Below are 23245 nucleotides of genomic sequence, written 5' to 3'. Positions count from 1 at the left end.
CGTGAAGGGAAAATCGTTTGATGCAATATATTTGATATAATGTATATACATAGGCTATAAGTAAGTTAAGATATGAGTTTGTACATTTTTTACTTATTGACTATAAATTAAGTTAAGATTTTAGTTGTCCTTTGCATGTTGATGAAGATTTAAGTGTATTTTAAATGTCACTAGCTAGTAAATAGCACCAACTGTTAAAATCGCGCTACTAGACCTTATAACAAATGAGGGATGATTACTAGCCGTATCTTTACCTATATCTCTGTTTTTAACAAGTTTTATAAAGAAATTCATGTTCTTTAAAGCAAAATAAAAGTTTTTATCTATTATTTCCTCCGTGGAATCAATAACGATAAACATCAAAGTACCGATGATAAAAGTATTAAAAGTGTTAACCACAGCATTAAGTAGTTTGCAAGTGAGAGCGAGTTATAAAGCCAGTAGCCATCGGCGCTTCGTTGTTCGAGACTACAACTTGTGCATACTCTACTTTATCCATTATTTGATTGAGACTACTTAAGTGGGTTGCAACTAACTTTAATCCTGTCTTCGTCTGGGGGGATCTTTCGTGAAAAATAAATATATTGAAAATAATAGTAACCTGAGTGTTAATTTAGGCTTTAAACGGTACGTGTGTTGATATTTTGGTAAGAAATCGGTAGTTTTTGCTTTTAAAGGGTTAAATACATTTACATCTTTAAAAAAATCCCTTAAGTCTGTATTTCGAATTTTAACAAAATTATTTTCAAAACCAACCATTGTACTTGTGTCGAGATAATAGAAGATTCGGGATCAAAAGTTGACAGCTTTTTATAATCATCAAAGCCAAAGCAGCTGGAATTTTGACGCGCGGTTCACCTAAGCAGTAGTAGTTTAGATAAAGAATTGTTGATTATAACAAACACGGTGTAGATTACAAGCACCTAGACGTATTTAATAAGTATTTTCTTTCTTTACTTGAGATTTTTAATACCCCAGAGTTTTATTTCCACTCGTAATGCACAACTCTACACTTTAAGGAACTTCTTCTTTCGTACTTTTTGTTCAATGAGATAGTATTTCAGGAACAGTGCTTTTATTAAATTCTTCTGCTTGCAATGCCTGAATGTCTTTCATTTGCAGTGCGTTTGTCATCCTATTCTTTATAGCAAACTTTAGTTTTGCTTTTTTATTGTTTGTTCGTATTGCAGCTTATTTAAGAATAAAAGGCTACAGGAATGTTAGGAAACGGCGTCTTTTAATGCCATTGATATACATACGATTGCTACAAAATGTACTTAGATTCGATCTCATGGTAAAAAACATGTTTTTAGGAGAAGCAGGTTTTGTGAGTTTCCGTCCGTCCGTTTTAGAGATTTGGAATTGTCGGTAGGAAACAAAACAGAGGACAAGAGCTCAAATCGATGTCAATACGTAATTGGCCAAAAGGTGTATGCTGTATACGATATTAAAATAATTTAAAATCAAAAAATGAAAAATCTCTTCACAAAAGTTTCATCGCAATTCTCGATTACACAATTTTAAACCGGGATTTATTTCGTACAAAGCGTCATAGACAATGAACGATTAAACCAATAAAATGTAAACGACAGTGAGAAAACATTCAAAGAGGGTGATGTAAGGGTGCGGCCACACTGTGGGATATGATATCCAGCGTCATGTGGCGGGCTACAAAGAGCTTGAGATATGTCATTTCCGGGCGAGGAAATAGCTTGAACGTGTGCATCACTATGAACAACCTATGATTTCTTTAGTTATGTTTGAAATGTGGCTTTTGTAAGTTAAGGGTCGCGGAGAACTGTAGGAATTTGCAATGACATGACAGTCTGAATAATTTTGTAAATAGATTGACCAAGAAGAAAACGCGGTTGTTTGAAGTCTAATAGAAAGTAAGTGACATGTTTGAGAATCAGCTGTTTGAGTACATTTTAAAATTTTGAAGTTTAGTTTGTTAATTTACTAGCAGTCACACACCGACTACAATACGGTAAGGAAGAACATAAAGCCTCTGATTTGCTTAGAGCGAAAATACTACCAAAATATTTTATTGTGTTACGGCAATTACCATTTAATTTGATTTATAAATATCATCCGAAGAGTCTACTAGCAATATTGTCAAATTTTATGTAAAATAGCTTTTAAACAGTGACAAATATAAAAATAATTTGAGGCGTTTTGCCTGCTAAATTGCCTGGACATACGATTAAAAATTTTAGCTTCACATTTGACAACATGCTTAGTTCGCGTGCAACAGACACGTCACATAAAGGTTAAGTGCATTTTCCGACCGTCGCGACCGACGTGACCGACGCCGGTCATCTCGTGACCGACGCTGGCCATCTCGTGACCGACGCCGATCATCTCGTGGCCGACGACGGTCACCCCGTGGACACAGTCAATGTCGCAACGTTGCGACAAGGCAGTTAACTTTAAAATATTTATGCTTTTATTTGTCGTCTAGAATTGTAAAGTGCAAGATGGACATTTTAGAGTTTGAGGTTTTAGTGTGGAAATGCATCTACTGAGTCTTCGGCGGCGATTTTTTGGTGATTGAAAATTTGGCGCTATAACAAACTCGTTGTATTTTTGCTGATGTGTCATTATGAATGACTTAAATATTAAAGAGAGCGTGTTACTACGGAATGTTCGCGAAGTACATTACGTCGACAGACTATGTGGTTTGTTATAAGTTCATTTGTTTTTGCAACTATTACATTCATAAAATCGCGCTTCTTTCCTGCAAGGATAGGCAAAGACCAGAGAACGCCATTTAGTACGATACTTACAAACTTCCCTTGCTTAGTCACATCTATACATCTTGTCATACAGGATACCGGGTTACGAGTAATACGCACCTGACCTTTTTGCTAGAAATAACCATATGATTGGTTTCTAGGGCGTTTATTTGATTTTTTCATTAACTATAATAAAGCAGAGTTCTACTACATGTATAAAATCACATGTTTTTTTCCATAGACATAGCAGAGTCTAAAGAACGCCACTTGCTACAATCCCTACAAACAATATTTCACAAACATTCCCACATCTAGTCATCGGTTTTTCCCAGCTATGTTTTGTCTCTTTCTATCCTAGCTATACTCTTCATGCGGCCCGCCGCGCTATATTGTGTTGCCCGGCGGGCAGAGAAATCAAATAATTGTCAACCATTTTACGCGCTTGTTTGAAGAGTTAACTATTTTATAAAAGTCTAGTATTGTCGTAGCTGCAGTAGTATTCAAACGTATTTGTAGGAGAGTTAAACAAGTTAAGCATAATTTTCTAAATTCTCCTACCAAGTACCTCACAAACATTCTTTTATCTATTCTTAGTATTATTGAATAAAATAAATCGCATTTCAACCAAACAATTAGCATAACAAGTTTCAATCGCTCGTACAACTGATAAAAGACGTATTTTCTTACTAACTGGACCAATAAACCCATTCTACGATGGTTCATTCAAGCATTTTACACAGTCAAGCCTGTGTCGTTCCTATAGCACAAGTATCGTTCCCTCGTCGTAGACTCGATGGCGTCGGACAACGGCGACCGTTTACCCGATTAGTTGGCAAACAAATCGAGTCTCAGTCTGCTATCTAATCGACGTGTTGCCCGATAAGTCTGCTGATCGGTCGACTAGTAAATCTTGATAGGTATTCGGTTTTGCTAGCGTACGTGAAACGTTCAAAAGTTACGATGAGGTTTTCAGGTGTGTATTTTTATCGGAAATGGGTTTCTTTGTTTTTCTACGGCAATTAAAGATAACAGTATTAAATATTGATTTTTGGTATGAAACGTGGTGTGAAATAGTAATTTCTGTGCAAAACTAGACGATCAAGTAAGATTTTTCTTACAGAGATAGAAAAACGGCTTAGAGATATTTTACAGGCGTTTTGGGGGAATTAAGGTGAACAGACAACGGACAAATAGACTGCAAATATACAGTCTAAAAATGTTTGAATAATATGTTAATCATATTTAAAAAAGTCAAGTTTTTCCTCTGCCAATTTTTGCAGTTTTGTTCAAAATCTCGTTAACAAATTCACATTTATTTTAAAAATTCACAATCAAAGAACTATGTCACAATGCCAATAGCTAGGACAAGCGTAGTTCAAATAGCCGCACTAATAAAATGACGCAAACGACCCATATTAAATGACTCATTGGCCGAATTGTAGTAGCGAGGTATTACGCCTGCATCGAATATTGTATGAACGGCAACATCGCACTAGCCTCCCCTAAACCATGGCCGAGCACGTTGCCGCTCCGTGCAACTAAACTGACGGGGTTAATTACTGTGTTTTTTTATTTTTATTCTCGCTATTGTCTGTTGTTAAGCTACGTTTATGATATTTTAGATGAGAAAATTGTTTAGGAAATGTTGCCGGTGTGTGATGAATTTTCTTTGCAGTTTTGAGTAGAGGGAATTTTGTCCGGTTTAGGACACGTGGCGGCGTGAAATTATAGTGATTTAGACAAAAGTTATTAAGATACAATCACGAATTCATATAAAACTGTAGAAATTTGTGTAAAATATTTTTTTTTGGCATTTAATTGACTTCGTTAATAAAAATGCTGCGTTTTTTGATTTGGTTAATTTTGTCCCTTTAAGTCCACCCATTGTAAAACCTATAACTTGGTACTTTTTCCTTTCAAATAGAAAAATCTTAAGAATTCTAGACCTGGAATGCTCCGTTCAAGAATATACGTTTTACCTATACAAATAACTTCCTCATATTCCAATTTAGTTGTACAACACATAAGCCGACCACGAGTTAACAATGAGTGAGTGAAACCACAAACTGAGTTAGTATAGATCCGTCGGTCGGTAACAAAGTCAAGTCCCTCTCCCGTATTTGTGGTACAAAGCGATCCACGACTAATTGATCGACTTGCGATCATCGGCTTTACATCGGGAATTCAACTCGACAAAGACTCATTTGCTTTGAAATAGTCTATACTAATATTATAAAAGTGTGGTTTTTTTGAACGTGCTAATCTCAGAAACTACTGATGCGAATTGGAAAATTCTTTCAGTGATAGAAAGCCCATTTATTGAGGAAGACTATAGGCTATATAACATCACGCTACGAGTAATAGGAGCAGAATACCACTAAAAATGTTACAAAAACGGGGAAAATTATGACCCGTTCTCTCTTATGTGACTTAAGCGAAGTTGCGCGGTTTAGCTAGTTAGGAATATTTCTGAAGGCAGAGTCGAAGACGTAAGCTTTACGATAGATACGTCAAATCTTTAACTATATACTGACAACTCTTACGACACCAACGTGCCGCAACCACCTCACTTTTCTCTGGCACTTTTATCGTGTTAAATGTGGTCACGGTTGCCTCTCCCGTATATACCTTTAAAGCCTTAAACGAACGTGCACTAATTACATGACGCTTCCTTAATCATCTGCAATTGATAAGTACTGATAATGATGGATTAGTTGACCTTTTCGCTTATATACTTGACGGTATATGAGAAGTCGTGAAGCATAAGTGTGTAGCAACACTCCCGATCTTTCGTCGCTTGTATTATTAGTTCCGTGTAGGTGGCAAGCCTATTGCTAACCGGATGACTAACGAAACCTTGGCTTGCTATAACAAACATTTCAACATAACTGTGTTGTACAGAATTATGTCGAAACGGCATACAAATATGACTTGTGAAAGCAACAGAATGCTATTCTAAGGGAAGCCGTATAAAGTCGAGGAAGCTGGAAACACGAAAACTTTACTAAATTAGAAGCCAAAATGTGGGAAAGTACAAAAAAGTACTTTTCCCAATCTTCAAACAGTCTGTAAATAACAATGCATTAAAAATCTTTTTAAATCTCTCTGTATTGATAACCACAAAGAGCACGAACATTAAATAAAACGCAGGGAGCGAGGCGACGGTAAGCACATTCCTGTTGGCATCTGATTATAAATTCTCTGTTGAATCGAACCAGCCATTCGCTGCGTACCCTTACACCCCTGCCTACCCCACAAGCGTTTATCGATCCTGCCAACGATGCACCTTCATCGTCCTGGCAAAGACATGACAAAGGAAATTGGACCCTAATTGTATCTAACTTAGAAATGTTTCTTGCGTGTAACAGCCTTGTTAGTCTTTCATAGACTGGGGTAGAGCAATTTTATTTAATAAAGTCGTGTTGCTGGTCTTTGAGAACATTGTTAGATTCACAACGTTCCATTATAGTTGTTTAAAATATCTAGTTTCTTATAAAAATTGAGTATAGAGAATATTATGTTGAACACAAAGTGCGCTATTTTGTCGCACTGGTCTTTTCTCCGATCTATTTTTGCATACTCAATTAATGAGTGAGTACAAATACTCTTTGTTCTGACGACATAAGTAAACAATAGAAGTAATCATGTTGCTTTCAATGTCTGCCGGATTGCTAATTAACGGACTACGAGGTAATGTATAGAGAGGAGAAAAAGAATTCACATTTGTGATTGAATGCATAGCAGATGAGTTTAAAACGAAGTGGTCAGCCACGTTTAAGAAGACCGTTGACTTTGGAACACAGAGTATTTACCAAACGCCTCTTGAACGGTGAATGTAGAGGTTATTTGAGATGGAAAATTTTACTGCCTATCTAAATTTGTTTCGAAAAGATCCATAAATGCTCTGGAGTATACTGAAACAGTATCAGTGTCAAGTTCACCAAGAGTAGCATCTGTAGGCAACGGATCGATAGCTGCATTTCTGTATGTGTGTGTGTGTGTCATGTTCGCGGGTCCCACGTGTTTGTGTGTGTGTTCGTGTCTGTGTGCTTGTGTGCGCGTTTGTGTGTCTGTGTGTGTGTTCGCTACACACGTCCGTGACACGGGCAATTGTAAATTATTCTGTTCACGTCTACTAGTGACAGAGAGGGAAGAACGGATCAATAAGTTAAGGATTCAATGGCTTTTTATTCGGCTGCGGTGAGAAAATCCGAGAGACGACCAAAAAATCCTATATTTCGAGATAATTTTCATAGTTTTGTATGATGGAGTCGGAATAAGGACCAAATAATTTGTTGGTCTTTAAGCTAAAGTTCTTAAACCCGCTTGAGATTTATAGGCAACGAGCCTATCTACTTATTTTCCATATTCAATGCTTTCCACAGCACGGACATGCCTAGTTACAGCCATTGAGAGTCCCAACTCGCCTACGAGTTATCTGCAATAGGTATTTCTAACCACGATAACATTTTTGTCTATTTAGACTTTTTAGCTCTTTGAAATAGTTGAGAAACAGTACAGAACTAACCAGGTCTTCCTTTTTTTAATAGCAGAGCTATGCTGGTGAAGTACTGGCTGATTACAATAACAAACTATATTTCCCGTTCCATAATTAATTTCACAGGTTAATTAACAGTTAAACGAGTGCCAATATTCAAACCGAGAGCGTTTATTAGTAGGAGATATCTTCAGTAAACGGCCGTGAATGAGTTGGCAACGTTGACTGTGTGGCCGGCGATAGCCTCGCAACCGGTGCGAGCCGGAAGGAACCAGATACGAAGTCGCCGCTGCCATTTGTTGCCGCGCCTTCCATTTTATCTGTCTACTATATTTAGGTTTTATGACAAAAATATCTAGGTGTAACCAAAATCTGTATTTTGTACGTAGGTGTCTTAAAGTTAGGTTTATATAGACACCCATGAAGATGACTAGCATGATTCTATTTCAGCTTGGAGTCTATGAGAGTAGAAAGTAGCAAATTTTTCTTAAATTTGTGTGTTAATTTTCAGAAACACCATCTTTTTTTAAAGCCTCGACTAATCGCGATCTGCTTTTTACGATATCGATTCGGGAAGACCATCTGCCTATATTCCTAAAGCGTCAGCTAAACACGGTCTGCGTTCATGCTGTTCTTGAATTTATCACCTAAAAGTGTAATGGGAGACTTTATAAATATAACGATGTTCATCATCTTTACTATATACAACATGGTATCATCAAAGAGAACCTAAGAGTATGCTCAAATCGAAAGAAGAGCCCGTACTCCCAGTTATTATCCTAACAAATGAAAACTGTTGTAACATCCTAACCACTAAATTTAAAAATGTTCTAGTATAAAAGCAGGTTGAGGAAGCTCCGTGAAAGCTGTTCGACCTAATCCAATTAGATTAGATGCTAACACTAATGTTACAGGGGTTGAAATAAGAAGACAATTACTTTCCTCTCTAAAGAAAAACTGCTTCCTTGCGAAGAGACTTGCATCACGGAGATTTTTACATACAAATTCTAACTACATTTTAAACAATAAATATACTTAATATTTTTTTTGTGCGTGGGAGTTGAACCGACAAATTCTGTGCAATAGAAGTGATGTGCTAACCATTTTAACTTCTGTGCCGAGGACGTAATCGACGAATAAAGAATTTATTTCGGCTCCTTTTTCTGACGGCTGCTTTAAAGTCTATTCACGGTTTTCTTGCAAAAGACAAGCATTCCATATCATTTGCCTACATATTTCGCGTCCTTTAACCCGATCATGGATCGCAATTCCTACAGCAATCACAAGTTAACTATAGACCTAACGTGCCTAAATTATCTATCTATCTACAATCTTCGCTAGAATATTGAAAACGTCCGCTAATGGCATTAATCTGTACCGACATTACACGTGCTCATTGTACCGCAGAGACTCAAACGACATACCGCCGATACCGCTGAACAGCGGCCTACGTGTCGCCGAACTGTCCAGCCGTGTAATCCAATCATTTAGGTCATAGCCACACTTATGATTGTCAAAGTTATCCTATTAATTAATGTACCTCAAAGCGGACTTAGCCGCCGACTGTATTATAAATGAGAAAATTCGTTTCTAACGCAGATGCATATACTGTATTGAAAGGTGTCTTGTATGACGAAAATTATGGATAGGAATGAACAAATAGAAGTTTGGAAAACACTGAGAAAGTGGTGTTCTTTGGTCATTGCCTACTTGAGACAAATGCGTGGTTTTATGTATGTTTACATGACAGACAAACATAGTAAATTTATATTCGACCATTCTCAGCAAGATCGAAAGTGGGAGTAGGATAGCAAAATTCTATCATTTCAAACCAAAGAGAGATGAATAAAACAACGATCATAGTTTAAGTCCATGATTCAAGTATTTGTATCTAGATTTGATATTTCCAATTTAGAAAACAAACAGTTTTAAATTTGAGTACACAACAAACACGTTTTAGAGAAGTGATTACTAAACAGATAGTTTTTAACTGAATGACGTAGCAATATATTTTATTGGCTTCCGACTGCGTTTGTTTACTTCAGATATTGTTTGTATCCATCAGGAGATTAAAGTCAAACAGCGGCTATGGCCGGTGGTAATCTCGAGAGTGTTTGCTTCGACTTGGTCCGAACACTTCAATTACTACAGTTGTCTTTTGACACTCGATGGACAGAACGCCTTAGCCTTTGACGGCTAATGGGAGTACCGCGAACCGTCTTTTGTACCTCAATAGAATGGCTATTGACTTATTGTACCATTTGACAGGTGTACCTCAAAGCCTCAAAGCGTCAAAGACGGATGACGGCTCTCTATCACATATTCACATATCGGACATCCATATTCCAACTGGAATACGACACGTATTTCTCTCAAAACTAAAAATACCGAAGTGGATTTCAAAAATGATTTGTCCTCCGTAAAAGTTAAAAAATATTGACACACAGCGTTTAATAACTTGCATTGAAAGAATAACTTTGAAAAATATATCGGGTCGAGAGAACGCTGGTCAAATGGATTCTAAAATATTGGACAGAATATTCCCGAGCGATGGCAAATATATTTCAATCCGTGGAATACACCGGTTAACGGCGAGGTTTCACTACAAAAAGCTAACCCAGTTCGGTGAAAGACCCTTTGACACATTTTTGATCGCCGCATGTCATCCGTTGAACCTTGCTCACTATTTGAAACAAGCGTGCACTTTATTTGCGACTCAAACCTAGCTTTTGTTACAATTTTATATCGAGTACAATGTGTTTGTATTTTTAAAGTAAAAACATTTTGTATTTAAAAAATGTTGAGGAATATTTTTCTACATTTGGTGCAAAGGTTGACTCTACCTTTCAAAGTGGTAAATTGATAAACACTTTAACAATCACTTGGAATATTGAACTTACTCGAAAGAATCATACGATTTCGGAACAAAATTATAAAAGGCCATCTTGGAGAAAACTCTAAAAGTTGGAACCTTTACCGATATCAACACAGACTTTGAAATGAAATATAGTTATTACAAAGTATATCTAAAAGTTACATTTGTAAAAACTCTTTCACTATAACATTTATTGTAACAATAACAATAATGGAAGGCGATTGGCGACTGTCAATTTTGTCCCCGCGTTCAATTTGATTCCGCGAATCTATGATTGGCGTAATTAAGTAACAAAGCACTGATTAAGCGCTCTATTAGTTATATAGGCTTTATGTCCAGGTTAAAGTGTTATTCATTCACTCCCTGTTTTGTTGAAATAGCGATATTTCGATAGATTTTCTCTATCTTGCAGATATAACTTCTATGTCGTATTTTGTAGGCAAAATTTTTGTGTAATGATATAAGATGTAATTTTAGTAAATTATTCTTCTTCTAATGAATAAGTAAGTCATTTACCCCCGGTTTCTGAGTACATTTAGCGGTAGTTTATCTATTCAATAACGTTTAAACTCGTATAAAGAAACTGAGGGTTCGAGATTTAAGTTATTTAGAATAGTGTTTCGTATTTGAATTGATTGCTTTTGCCTACAATAATATTTTCTATTGTTTCACGATGTACATTTTTTGTTCATTATTATGCCTAATCTATTATTAGCGACCGACGTAATCAAAAGAAAAAGTTTCTGTAGTCACAATAAGCCATACAAAGTTGTTTTTATATAAGTTTAAACTGTTACGTAATATTTTTTACAGGGAATAGCCGACGTAACGTAAATATTTTCGAGAAACCTGTTTGTACACAAAAATTCACCTGCAATTTTACATCTAACATAGTTACCATCACGCTAGTTGCTCGAGGGCTTCAGCTGAAATGATCACGGTCCGGTTACCAAGTGCTACGGAAAAATAAGTGTTCGTTAAAACGTTGCCATCAAATGAGTTCTCGGTGTTACCTCTCTCGCTCTAACAGGTGAGACGGGAATACTGCTATCTCGCTCTCTCTTACTGTAGTGGTTGTTTGTCCTGTTTTTTAGCAGTGTAGGAGTAAAATTGGCGATAGTCTATCGAAAAGTTTAGGCTAGAAGTAGAATTTATCTATGCTGTGGTTGTAGGTACAGTTTCTATCGTAAATGGATATGTGTTATTAGAAATTTTGTTAAATTCTACCTATGAGAAGTGATGACGATGTGACAGTTATGATTATTCAGTAAACGAATTGATTGTACCCGTTGAGAAAGAAACCAAAATGTTGATTGCGGATACGTGATAATTTTTATGTAAGCCCATTTTAAGTTAAAGTTCAAACGTTGATAGTATTTGTAACTCAAAAAGCGTATTGTTTTAATGATATACTTAGTAGTAAATCAGGTACTCTAATTTCAATAGAATCCTACTAAGATGGTGCGCGGCAACGAATGTCCAATTTCAAAATGACTATCATGGATACTAACGAGTTATATCATTTTGGTACGCAATGAAACTTTTATCCTCTAAAAGTAAGGACGTTATGACTTCAAAACACTGTGTTATTGAAATACATGGTTATAATGCTCCAACACTTTAAGATTACTTTAGCAAATTAAGGCCACCTGAACGCAAATTTAGTTCATCACCTCAAAATCTATCAGTCCCGAACTGCTTGAACAAATTTCTCTCAAGCGTACACCAAATAATTATCTATAACGTTCAATCTCAAATCAATTTCACAGCACTACACCCTCAATACGTTGCTAATTAAACAGATTCATAATTAACATGTGAAAGTCTATCAGTGCATGTCACTACGGGACATCATAGCCTGTCATATTGGCTATCGGCTACATGCATTTACGTATACGCATCGGCTACATGCAACGCTACTAGCCATTGTCCAACGGATTGACGTGAGCCGTTGATATTGCACCTTACCGTCGAATCTAATGGAAATTACCGTCAGGCCGAAGGTTTATTGGGCTCGCCGAATTTTCGGCCGAAAATGTAACGTTAATTTGTTAAACATGCATTGATATCATGTTTTCTGGTGTCGTTTGACGATGAATATTCGAGGGTTATGGCATGTTCGGTTTAATTAAATTTTGACGCGTTTTAGTATGTGTTAAGGAGTTTATTATTTAGGGTTATTTTACTACTACACATACGTCCTTAGTGTAGGACAGTAGGACGATATGTATTGATAGGTCTCTGAGGTTAAAACTGTATTAATACTCTGAAGACTATTTAAGTCATTACCAGCTGTCAGGTGTTACTACGGAGTTCTATTTTCATATTATAAAAAAAATATAAATAAGCTCCTTTAAAAAATAATTTAAAACAACATGATTTAGTTACGCCGCGAGAAACAATAGTTTTTGGTCAACCGATATCAACCTATTATAACAAAACAGACATTCTAGCCCAGTAAAACAAGAAAAGCCACCCAGAATCGATTCCCTTTTCGGATAAAATCGTGAGAATGTTATTTAATCTCAGAAACAGTCCATAGTTTAGAATTGTGCACATCACTAAAGCTTATAACCCGTATTATCATATTACTAGTCATACAATCGGAAGCCTAGTAGAGTTTGCTAGCACATGCCATATGATATTCGTGTTAGATAATTAGGCATTAATTTACGCATATATTTGCTATATTTCTGAGTATCTACAGAGTACAGAAAAGCCTTCGTCGTAATGATATTTATGTAGTTACTCGTATACGGTAATCTAATAGTTTTAGGCAACTGTGTAGTTAATCATGCAACCGATAATTTATTTTTATCTAAACTAAGCTAGACTTTTGTTTTTAAATCATTTATTCAAATTTAACAATAAAATTTAAATTTTCACAAAAAATCGCCAAACTGCATAACAGTTTGTTGGCGACAGTGGCGCTCTATTTCAATTCTTAAACCAGACGGTGTCAATTTTTGCCTATCAAAATTTGTTAAGTACTTAGTTATCGGAACAAAATTTTACGTGCCGCCCAAAGCACGGAGCCGCTCAGTTCAAATTCAACTCTGAGGCCATCATTCTATAGAAAGACCGCGTGAAGGTTGCTTATCCCACTCATTGGTTATCGATAGGTGAGCGCAACTAGCTATGAGCACCTTATCTTCTTTATAAACATTAAAATCTTGAGATAATAGAACGTTCTATGTGGTCATCCGTCTATAGAATGTTCGCACAAAGGTTGCTTATCCCACTCATCTATATATATTATCGAGAAGTGAGCTCAACTAAACTTCCATATCTTCTTAACAATCATTGAAATTATTAAGATAATCTATATAAATAAAAATGAATAACCGCATTACGTTTGAACAACTCAACTAAATTGGATAATTCTTTTTTTAATAATATATGATTCTTGTTGGGAAAAGGTTAGTGTGGGATCGATGGGATCAACATTCCCACGGGAACGGAATCAACGGGATATAATCATACAAGACATGGCCGGATGAAGCCGGCCCAGTTTGCTAATAGGAAATAATTTTCATTGCTCTAAAACGTTAAATGTTCCAAATATGTGATATTCACACGATCAGTCATTGTGTCTAATGAAATAATCCATATTCATTAGCGGCATTAATTCACACTCCTTGCGATGCTCGCTAATTAATCATATTGATTAAAACTCGTTCAATGAATTAATGTTACTGACGTTTACAAATATCGCGCCTATTACTGTGTTTACGGCTTTTAATGAGATACATGACTTAAAATATACATTAAAATGCTTTTATTTTAGTACTTTGAATTTTTCATTTAAATGTACTGCCAAAATAATTCTTACAGAGCCCGGTAAAGACGCTTAATAGATTTTCGTGTAGTAGAGAATCGAGCTTCGGTAGCGGGTTTTCTTCGGCTCTTAAAATGAGATTTAGACTCGAGTCTAGAAGTATCTACGACGCTTTTTATAAGAGAACAAATAATAATTGTCATTATCGGCTTGCCTGCTCATTCCCATCAGCGCTAAGTATATATTTTTGAAATATACCTTATTATCAGACTTTAAAATCCATGTAAATGATTTTCTAGGCTATTTAGATAAGACAACAAAAGCAGTTTTTAAAAACGCGTGATATACAGTATCTGCTACTTTTATTCGACATCTAGAGGTAATTCCTATTCTTAATTATGAGAACAATTAGAAACACAATCATTCATTTCTAATTACACAATCAAACATACGAAAAACGACGACTTTGTCAATACTTGCATTGTAAACATTTAAATTTTTTTTTTCTCATGTCAGTGAACTGTAATTGTTCTTTTGAGAATAAATATTCTGTAAACCTAAAAACTACCCCAATGTTAGTCCGAACATAACGTCTCCGTACTCAAAAGCCCACGGTATTCCAGCGCGGCGTACCGCGACTGCAATCATCAAATAGATTGAAGAGCCTGCAGTAAAAACCTCCCAACTAGTCGCTTCAATAACCTAAAAAGGTCAATGCGGTTTTTTTAACTCGTTAGCGAAGAATCTCAAGGGTTACTTCTACTGTATTTATATACGTAGGCAGTTGCGCTCACCGGTGAACGATCTGCGGGTTAAGCAAACCTTGGTGCGGTTAGTCCATAGATGAGTGACCATAATGGCATATCAATTGGGCGTCTCCGTGCTTCGGAGAGCTCGTAAAAAGTCGATCCCGGTTGTTGTCAATGATAACAGTCGTTAAGCCACGTAAAGGCCCTCGGGCAGCTTGAACAATTTTGACACTAAGTTTTCCACTAACCATACGATTAGTAGTAGTACTATGTTTATAAATATCTATATAAGTATTTTTATTTAATTATTTTCGTTGCTCTAAATGTGAATGAAAATTTGAAAAGCTAAGAACGAAATAAAGTATGCTGACCTATTAATATTATATACCCCTTTTACTTTTAAGCAGTATCTCTAAATAATTTGTTAACTTGCAGAGATTGTTAGTTCCTATGAACGAATACTAACATCATTCCGTCACTGGCAAACTGATATAAATCGCGCTACATGATTTCACGCTTGTAAAACACACCATATTTTACAAAAATAAATGTTCATTTCACGGTGCACTTTATTTATAATATTTATCAAAAAAATAACCCAAGCCTTTCAAATTTTAGATTGGAGTCAAATGGACGCACCGACGCGTCAAATGAAAAATCTATTTGCTTTTTTTATCAGTGGCCCGTCGTGTGCACAGATAATAAATTTTCCAATTTTTAATATTCGGAATGGGCTTGGCATATTTGTATAGAGGGCCTTGTTCAAGGCAGTGCGTTATACGTTTCGTGAAAGTGCACTCTTTTAAATGAATATAGGAACGACTTCGCTAATGCACCCGCGAGTGCTGCGAAGTAATTTTAATTTAACTTTAAGGAGCTTTTAAATAAGTAACAGTGAATTGTATGAATGCTTGCATTTGCTGATTAAGGAATAAGTAGATGTGCTTTTTATTTGACATTTGTGGAAGTGCCATTAAAATTTTCAGTTCCTCTTCTCAAAAACATTCTTTAAGTAGAATTCGACTACGTTTACGTTAAATACTGTCCATTAGAGAATCCTGGAAACTATATTGCACACTTTATTACGAAAAAGCGTTTTCCAGAGCCCTTATTTCAACAATCTCTTGTCCTTAGGGCCACAAAAGTCGTAACAAATTAAACATAATTCAAAATATTTCCTTTCAACCTCTCATTTCTGTAAATAGTACTCAATATAATATTCATTTCCGAAGTTGCTATGCTCTGCTGTTAATTGGCAACACCTAGGACAAACCAATAAACCTCTGAAGCACAGACACCTGGTTCAAATACCACTAATTGGCCACCAATCTGTCAGCGAGTTTCGTCGAAGATTGTTATATATAACTAATCATTTCACAATCGGGGAAGAAATCTAGATAGACTCTACAATCTACGTGTTATATTTTAAGTGAGAAAGTTTCCTATTTATCAATTTCTTCTGTTATTTCATTGGAGCTGCTCTACCCTAAGGTGCAGGGAGAGGTGTATACTATACCCGTGTTTTGCCATTTAGAGTGTTAGTTTTTTAAAATACGAAGTCAACCTATTGCTATGTAACCGGCGGCGGCGTATTATCATTAAGAACGTCTCAGGATAAATTAAAAAATCCTAAGCACATTGCCCGACCCGGGATTGAACCTGAAACCTCTTGATTAGCAGCCACATACAAAACTCACATAACCCCAAAGGAACTTCAGTATTTATCGACAAAATCTTAAACAATCAACCAAACGGATTTAGCAAATATGACAGATTCCAAAAATCTATAGCAATTTCCGTGTTCCATTGGTAGACTTTAATCGGCGTTCCCACACGATCGCAGATTACTACCGAAATATTGCTCCCTAGCGCTTTCCATCAACACCTGTGTCAACACGATCCGGTAACTAGCGCCTTACATTCCATGCACTGTGAGTACACACGGCAAACAACACACATCACTATTTGAGAGTTAATTATGACGACCGTTTGGATTTCCTCTCTTTGAACTAAAGCCTTGCACCTATTCGGCAATATTTGACGCGCGACGTTGCACGAAATAGTTGCGCAACAAAGGTAAGCAAAGAAAAACTCTTTTACAAGCGTTTTTCACCACAAGTAATACATTTTTGGTGTTGATTTCGTGATTTTATTTGACTACGTTTGAAGTTACACAAAACTTGTAAAAATTATAAACTAAAACCTTCTTATTCCCAAGAGCGTATTAAAATTCGTTCAAAAGATTTCTTTCTTCGAAAATCGCTCTGAATATTGGAAAAAGCCGAATTAAAATCCGTTTAGTATATTTTAAGCTCGAAACAGACGCAACGACGGTACTTAATTTTATAATATGAAGTACAGACGTTGGCTTACTAAGTACTTAATGATGGTGACAAGGCAAAGGAGTAGCTAAATAGTCTTGGGCCCATCTTGTGCAAAAATTAGTGTCTTTACACCTGCACTACAAGACACCATAAAAAATGGTTTGTGAATCAGCGTATGGGTTGATAAGGTTTGTACACCACTGCGAATAGGTCAAGACAATCATAACTGGACAACATTTAATGCACTACTCCACGTCGCAAGGAAACAGACACCCAGCCGCGTGTGTTGCGCGAACTGACAACGTAGCGCGACATTGTGCAACGTTGCCGATCTTGTTTAGCGTTCAATTGCCTAGTGTGTACGAGGCTTAAATTCGCTGAGATTTGTGTAAACTTTTAGTGCGATTAGTAAACAGAATGTTTCTCTTTACCCAACACGTGTCGGTTTGGATAGTACGATGTATTGGACTGCTTTAATCGCCAATATGCGAAATGCATCAACATTTTGCAATATCCGTGAGTTAGAAGATCGCTAAATTGGGATTGGAAATTAGTGGAAACTAGTTTGACGGATTTATGATTTCAACATTTTGAACATGTTGGGTGTTACAAGAATGTAAACATATTAAATTTATTGTTTTTGTCACTTGTATGTATATGTACTTATGTGTTGCAACACTTAGGCTTGGTTTCAAAACTTCCGGATAGCTTATTTGATGGAATTTTAACAGTTGTTTTTATCCATCTACTGTCAGTTTATCCAGCATATAGGTTATCTGACACGCATTTAGCTAGCGTTAATACAGACCAGGCAAGGAAATTTTATTGTGCATTCAAATTCCAATTTTAAATCAACGGAATAAGATTTATTTCTGCTTTTCATATTTTGTGCGACTAAATATATGAAAATGAGTCGTGCAAAAACAATCTCTAATTCAATAGATGTAAGACTTGATTTGGCATGTCATCAAATGTTGACTTGGCCCTCCGCACCTGTTTATGTGGATCGATGCTAGTGTAAGAGGCGAGAGGTAGCATTGTCGATGGTTTCACGTTTTTCCTCGACAAGAAAATCTTATGACTGTATTCTCTATCTGTACTGCGTTGTTGCAGTTTGTACAGTTAATATTAATGAGTTATTATGTTATTAGATTGACTTTAGATTTTTTAGTTAAGCATTTTTTAATGTTTGGTTATAGTTTATATATTGATTTTATTCAAATATTTGAGAGACAATTAGAATTGAACTTTGGTAACTGTTACATAAGGTTTAAAGTAGTTATCAGATCAAAAAAATGTGTTTGTGATGTCCCGGTTTTTATTAAAACTGTTACATAAAAAATATTTTAGAAAACAATCACAGCATTAATAGCAATAGTCCATCATGCCTAAAAAAGTTTTCATGTCAACTAATCATGAATAATTTAAAAGCGAAATTTTTTCGACGTCTTATAAATCACCTACAACCCGAATCACCTCTAAACAAACCATTATCAACAAAAATTATATCCCAAAATCAAAAACGTTCACCCATCAATTTCCAAGCGGCACGCAACGTCGCTTCACCGCAATATTGATTGACCTACAACAGCTGTTACGTTACGAATTCGGGGCAGTGAAACTCGAGTAGTATGCAATCCATATCATGCTGCATACAAGTATTCCCATTTGGTGTATTAAGTCGCGCGGGGGGGTGCAGTTTCTCCCCTCGATGGGGTGCGGATCTCCCCCTGCAGCCGGCTGATGGGGCGAGCAGGGAACGCCGCAAGTATTTCCATTACGGCGATGTTATAACGCTTCTCTTAAGTGAGTCGAGCACGTGTTTGAAGTCTACTGATAATGATTAGATTTTAAAATAGTGGTTTTGATACTTTGTGGCATTGTGTTGCGCTAAAATGGCAATTTTTTGTCAAGAAAAAAATGTTCTTATTTTGTTTTTTGATTACCTACCCTTAGGTTATTTGTAAAAATCAATCTTGATATGTTTACAGTTTTAATACTTAGCACGTCAAACGAGGGTTTGATAAAAATAACCCGTTAACCTACTTCTTATACGACCTATGTGAATCAAATCATAATACCTAAGTAAATTCAACGTTTTTAAGAGAAGTGGCTATTATGAGCATGTGAAGTAAAGAGAGGGGTAGCCTCCCTCTTTGCAGGTGACATGTCCAAAAAAAAGGTTTTGAATCAATTTCACATACAATTGAATAATAAGACTATCGATTAGTTAATATGCACCTTAACAATAATTAAAAATCTACTATTTCTTTTGAAATTATTTTGCACTTCCTTTCCAAACATCACTGTACCTATGTGAAAATACTAAAAGTACATACACCTGCATGAATATGAAAGAAACAAAAGAGTACAGTGAACATCACAGTTTTCCAGCCTCGAGGGAATACGCGGGGCACGCTAATGGATATTGGAAATTTTCTTTATTTTATAACTCAAGCTATTTGGACAGCACAACTCACTTAGCGTTATTTAGGAAATGAATTTGAGGAAATACGTCGGATAATGAAATTTTAATTAAACATGTAAGATCTTTGTTTGTTCATTTGTTTGTTTGTTAGAACGCTATTCTCTCTGTATGAGATATAAAGATTTAAAAAGGAGCTTTCCCGAGAAACGCTAAAATTATTAATGCAAGTGAATCTGTGGATTACGGCTAGTGTACGTTGTAAACGAAGAATGCCAATGTTGATGTTATTTTTAGTTGTTTCTACCATCAGAACCGATCATACATTTATACTAATATTATAAAATTCTAGAGTTTATTTGGTTGAACGCGCTAACCTCAGGAACTGGTGGGAATCGAAAAAATATAGTGTAGGATTGCCTATTTATTGAATGAGGGTATGTAATCATCACGCTACATACAACAGGAACGGAGTACCAGTATTTTTTTTTACAAAATCGGGTAAAATTATGACCCGTTCTCTCTTATGTGATGCAAGCAAAGTTGTGCGGGGGTCGGTTAGTGTATGTATATAATGCCTTTAAGTTACGTAGTATAACGTTAGCAAAAATATGCCTTTGAAAAATCCTCTTGTGCAACTGACATTCTTACTTCAGTTGTAACCAATCAACAAATTGCAACGTATTTTCAGTTGAAAATTTCGTAACCTACAGTCCTATATTTTGCAACTAACATGGTTTTCCCCAAAATTGCTTCGAAAGCCTTGCTTTCTTTGTACCTATTGGGCTTTCGAAGCGACCGCTCTAATTGGAGATCCGATTAAAATAGTAGCAGTTCGTTTTGGTCTTTTTTTACAATGATTTTTGGCCATGACTTTACAGCAGTATACGTGAATAGAAAAACTTTTTCCTCTAAAAGTTCGTCTCTATAGTTTTCATTCGGATGAATTTCATTGTAGTTTGCTCCTATCCGTACAAACCAAAATCGGTCCTTTTCAATTCGTTCACTGCCTGTACCCACTATACGTATTTTCATGAAGTTTTTATTTCTAAAAGTCGTATTGTTTTGGAACCTTTTCGTAAACAAAGCATATTTTTGACCGACATCGTGGGAATGCTTGCTACCAGGCAAAGGCAGCAAAGAGAATCTGCAAAGAAATATCTGATTGTATGTATTGGTAGATGAAACGTCTGCAACCTATTGTGTATATACTTAAACAGTTTTGCTACTTTATCTAAGTCAAACGTGGCAACTCGACTAACTTTCACTTAATACGGTCACATATTGTTAAAGAATAAAGAGAACAGTCTTACGTAATTATAAAACGTATATACGTCTAATTCAAATCAATAGCAACTTAATTGAATTTTATATCCCTTTTCTAACCACGAGTATTCTCATTGAGGCAGATGTAATCAACCTCACTCGTGTATCCATCCACCGCGTCCATTGAACGTTTTAAACCTAAATTGCTTCGATTGTCCCATACCTGCCAATCACGGGTAAAAAATCAAACTACACCGTTTAGTTTTTCGAAATAAATTTTCACGCGCGCACCGCAGCACGCTTTTTCACAATACTTTTTCCCAGTTTGCGCGACGGACAGTTAAAAGCAAAAATATGTACGTGACAATTTTTTAAGTTTGAAAATGTGTACTATATTTTTAAATGCACTTTTGTGAATGAAATTGGTAAAAAAACTGTTTTATTTTGTTACCCGTTATAACAGTCATACTGTTGGCTAAGGCTTTCCTCCCGAAACGAGGGAGGGGCCTTAAGTCAAACAGGCTAGTCAAGTGCAGGACTTTGTATGCCCACAAAAATGTGTTAACTTATTTAAAAACTATTTGTAAATTGAATAACTCTTATTGTTACTGTGTATGTATTTTTGCTTAAACTCTTAAAACCGCTAAATTTCGAAACTAGGGCAAATAAACAATGTACGTTAAACAATGATACAGTGTGAATATAGTTTATGCTCATGATACAATTGGCTTGTATCGTCCTCCATTTTAAGGCAATTTGATTATCGTGTGACGAGAATCAATTGTAATTTAAAACGCGCTATGTTTTTCGGTAGACTCAAAACAATAGGGCTTTGATTGATTCTAGTTAAAGGGTTCTATGGTAGGTGAAACCTGATTTGTATATATTGGGTTCAGCAAATAACATTGATACCAATATTTAATTTATGACTTTACAACGTGACCGTAAAAGAAAAAAACTTAAGTGAGAATTTTTCATATGCTATGATAAACTAAATTCAGTTCGTTAACTACTCAGTGACAAAGAAACCTAGGATTACACAGCTAATATAGTAACATGATGACAGTATCAAAACGTCTAGCTAAATATAAAATTGTAAGAACAAGTAATTTTCTGAACCACCGGCTCTAAGTTTTACAAAATGTAGGCAAGACTTTATGGCACAATTCCAAACACTGGACCGCTTCTGAAAATCAATAAAGAAGACAAACTGAAAAACAAATGAAACTTTACCGGATCCGGGAATCGACCCTGAGACCTGACGATAGACAGCTTACACCCACTGAAACAACAAACAGATGATGAACATTCAAAATAATAATATTATGATCAAAAAATGTCCATGAAAACACAAAGTTTTCATTGTTACTAAGTTACGTTACGTTAAAAAATATTATACTTCTTTTATTTATAAGAATGTTTTTCTTTATTGTTTACGCGAATACTACGCATTTGTATTTCGGTATAGTATTTAGGTTTAATCGCGTTTCATAATTCATTTAGATAAGTACTTTTGATTATGAGATGAATGATGAGATAGCGAAACTTTTAAATCGTCATGTTACGAGATCGACCATCACAAATTAATCTACCCGCGTCTTATGGCCAGTTTCATGGCTTACAAATAAAAGCCCGTTCACATGACAAACGTTGAACGGTACGACAACGTACATTTACAACTACAAACATTTTATTCACGCCATACACATGCTTTGCTTGCGCGTTAGCTTGAATAAAATGTTTGTAAATGCGTGTTATCAAACTGTGCGTTTAACGCTTGTCATGTGAACAGGCTAAGTGCTAAGTTTCAGATAACTTATCTGCAGAGTAAAGCATCTGTCAAAATACTGTGTGATACGCTATCTAAAACTGGAAAAACTAATGTTTGAAATATTTCACCGTTTTAGCTACTTCAGCGAATAAACTACTTTTGTTCTTTTATCGATAAACTATCGTCTCAAGATTTTTTATTTGTAGTTTAAATACCTGACGATAAACTAAAGTCTTCTATGACATAGTTATTAGTTCGCGACGTTAGTTATTCGATGAATATCGAAGTTAGTTAAGACCTTGTATTATACTTCTAGTTTGCACTACAACACTTCAAGTTACTTATTAGCACCGATACTAGGAAATACCGTACAATTTAAACTGTAGTCGATATTGAAAATATAGTTTTTGTTATTATATGGCGTTTTAAATGTATGTGAATTGTATTTGTGAGGACAGTATTTAAGTTTTCTTGGGTTAGGATATTTTTTTGTAGGAAAAGAGAGGAGTTTAACCCTTTGATCGCCACGGTTGGCTATACACGTCGGCAAATGTCGACAAAAATATAGAGTCGTGAGCACTTTCTGATTTGTCGAGTATAGCCGGCCGTGGCTGTCAAAGGGTTAAAGGTAGGTGTGAAAGCGAGGAGTGGTCTGCTTCCATCTGCAGATGATACAGATGGTGTCAGATAGAAGAATATTTGTAACAAAGGAACATTTTCTTTCGTGGTCGAAAGGTCGTTGCGATGCAACCGCGTCCGCGTTAAGAATTGTTAAATGCTGAGTTTTTCGTGTGGCACTGGCTTTAAATTGCTCAAAAAGTTAT

The 23245-nt window shown here is 35.8% G+C and overlaps 1 protein-coding gene across 6 annotated transcripts in view; it reads right to left on the bottom strand.

Moving 5' to 3' along the window:
- Glut1 (Glucose transporter 1) overlaps positions 1 to 23245 on the bottom strand; it is a 106137-nt gene that overhangs the window by 72235 nt on the left and 10657 nt on the right. The window contains exon 1 of one of the 6 annotated variants that reach the window (XM_076134632.1): positions 21884 to 21935. The exons of the other annotated variants lie outside the window; for them this stretch is intronic. The gene's annotated coding sequence lies outside the window, so the exon portion shown is untranslated. Of the gene's footprint in view, positions 1 to 21883; positions 21936 to 23245 lie in introns of those variants that run through there. 6 annotated transcript variants of the gene reach the window in all.

Source organism: Anticarsia gemmatalis, chromosome Z, assembly GCF_050436995.1.
Source record: "Anticarsia gemmatalis isolate Benzon Research Colony breed Stoneville strain chromosome Z, ilAntGemm2 primary, whole genome shotgun sequence".
Classification (NCBI taxonomy): domain Eukaryota; kingdom Metazoa; phylum Arthropoda; class Insecta; order Lepidoptera; family Erebidae; genus Anticarsia; species Anticarsia gemmatalis.
Note: the sequence above shows the minus strand (reverse complement) of the source record. Positions and strands in the feature narration are given on the sequence as shown.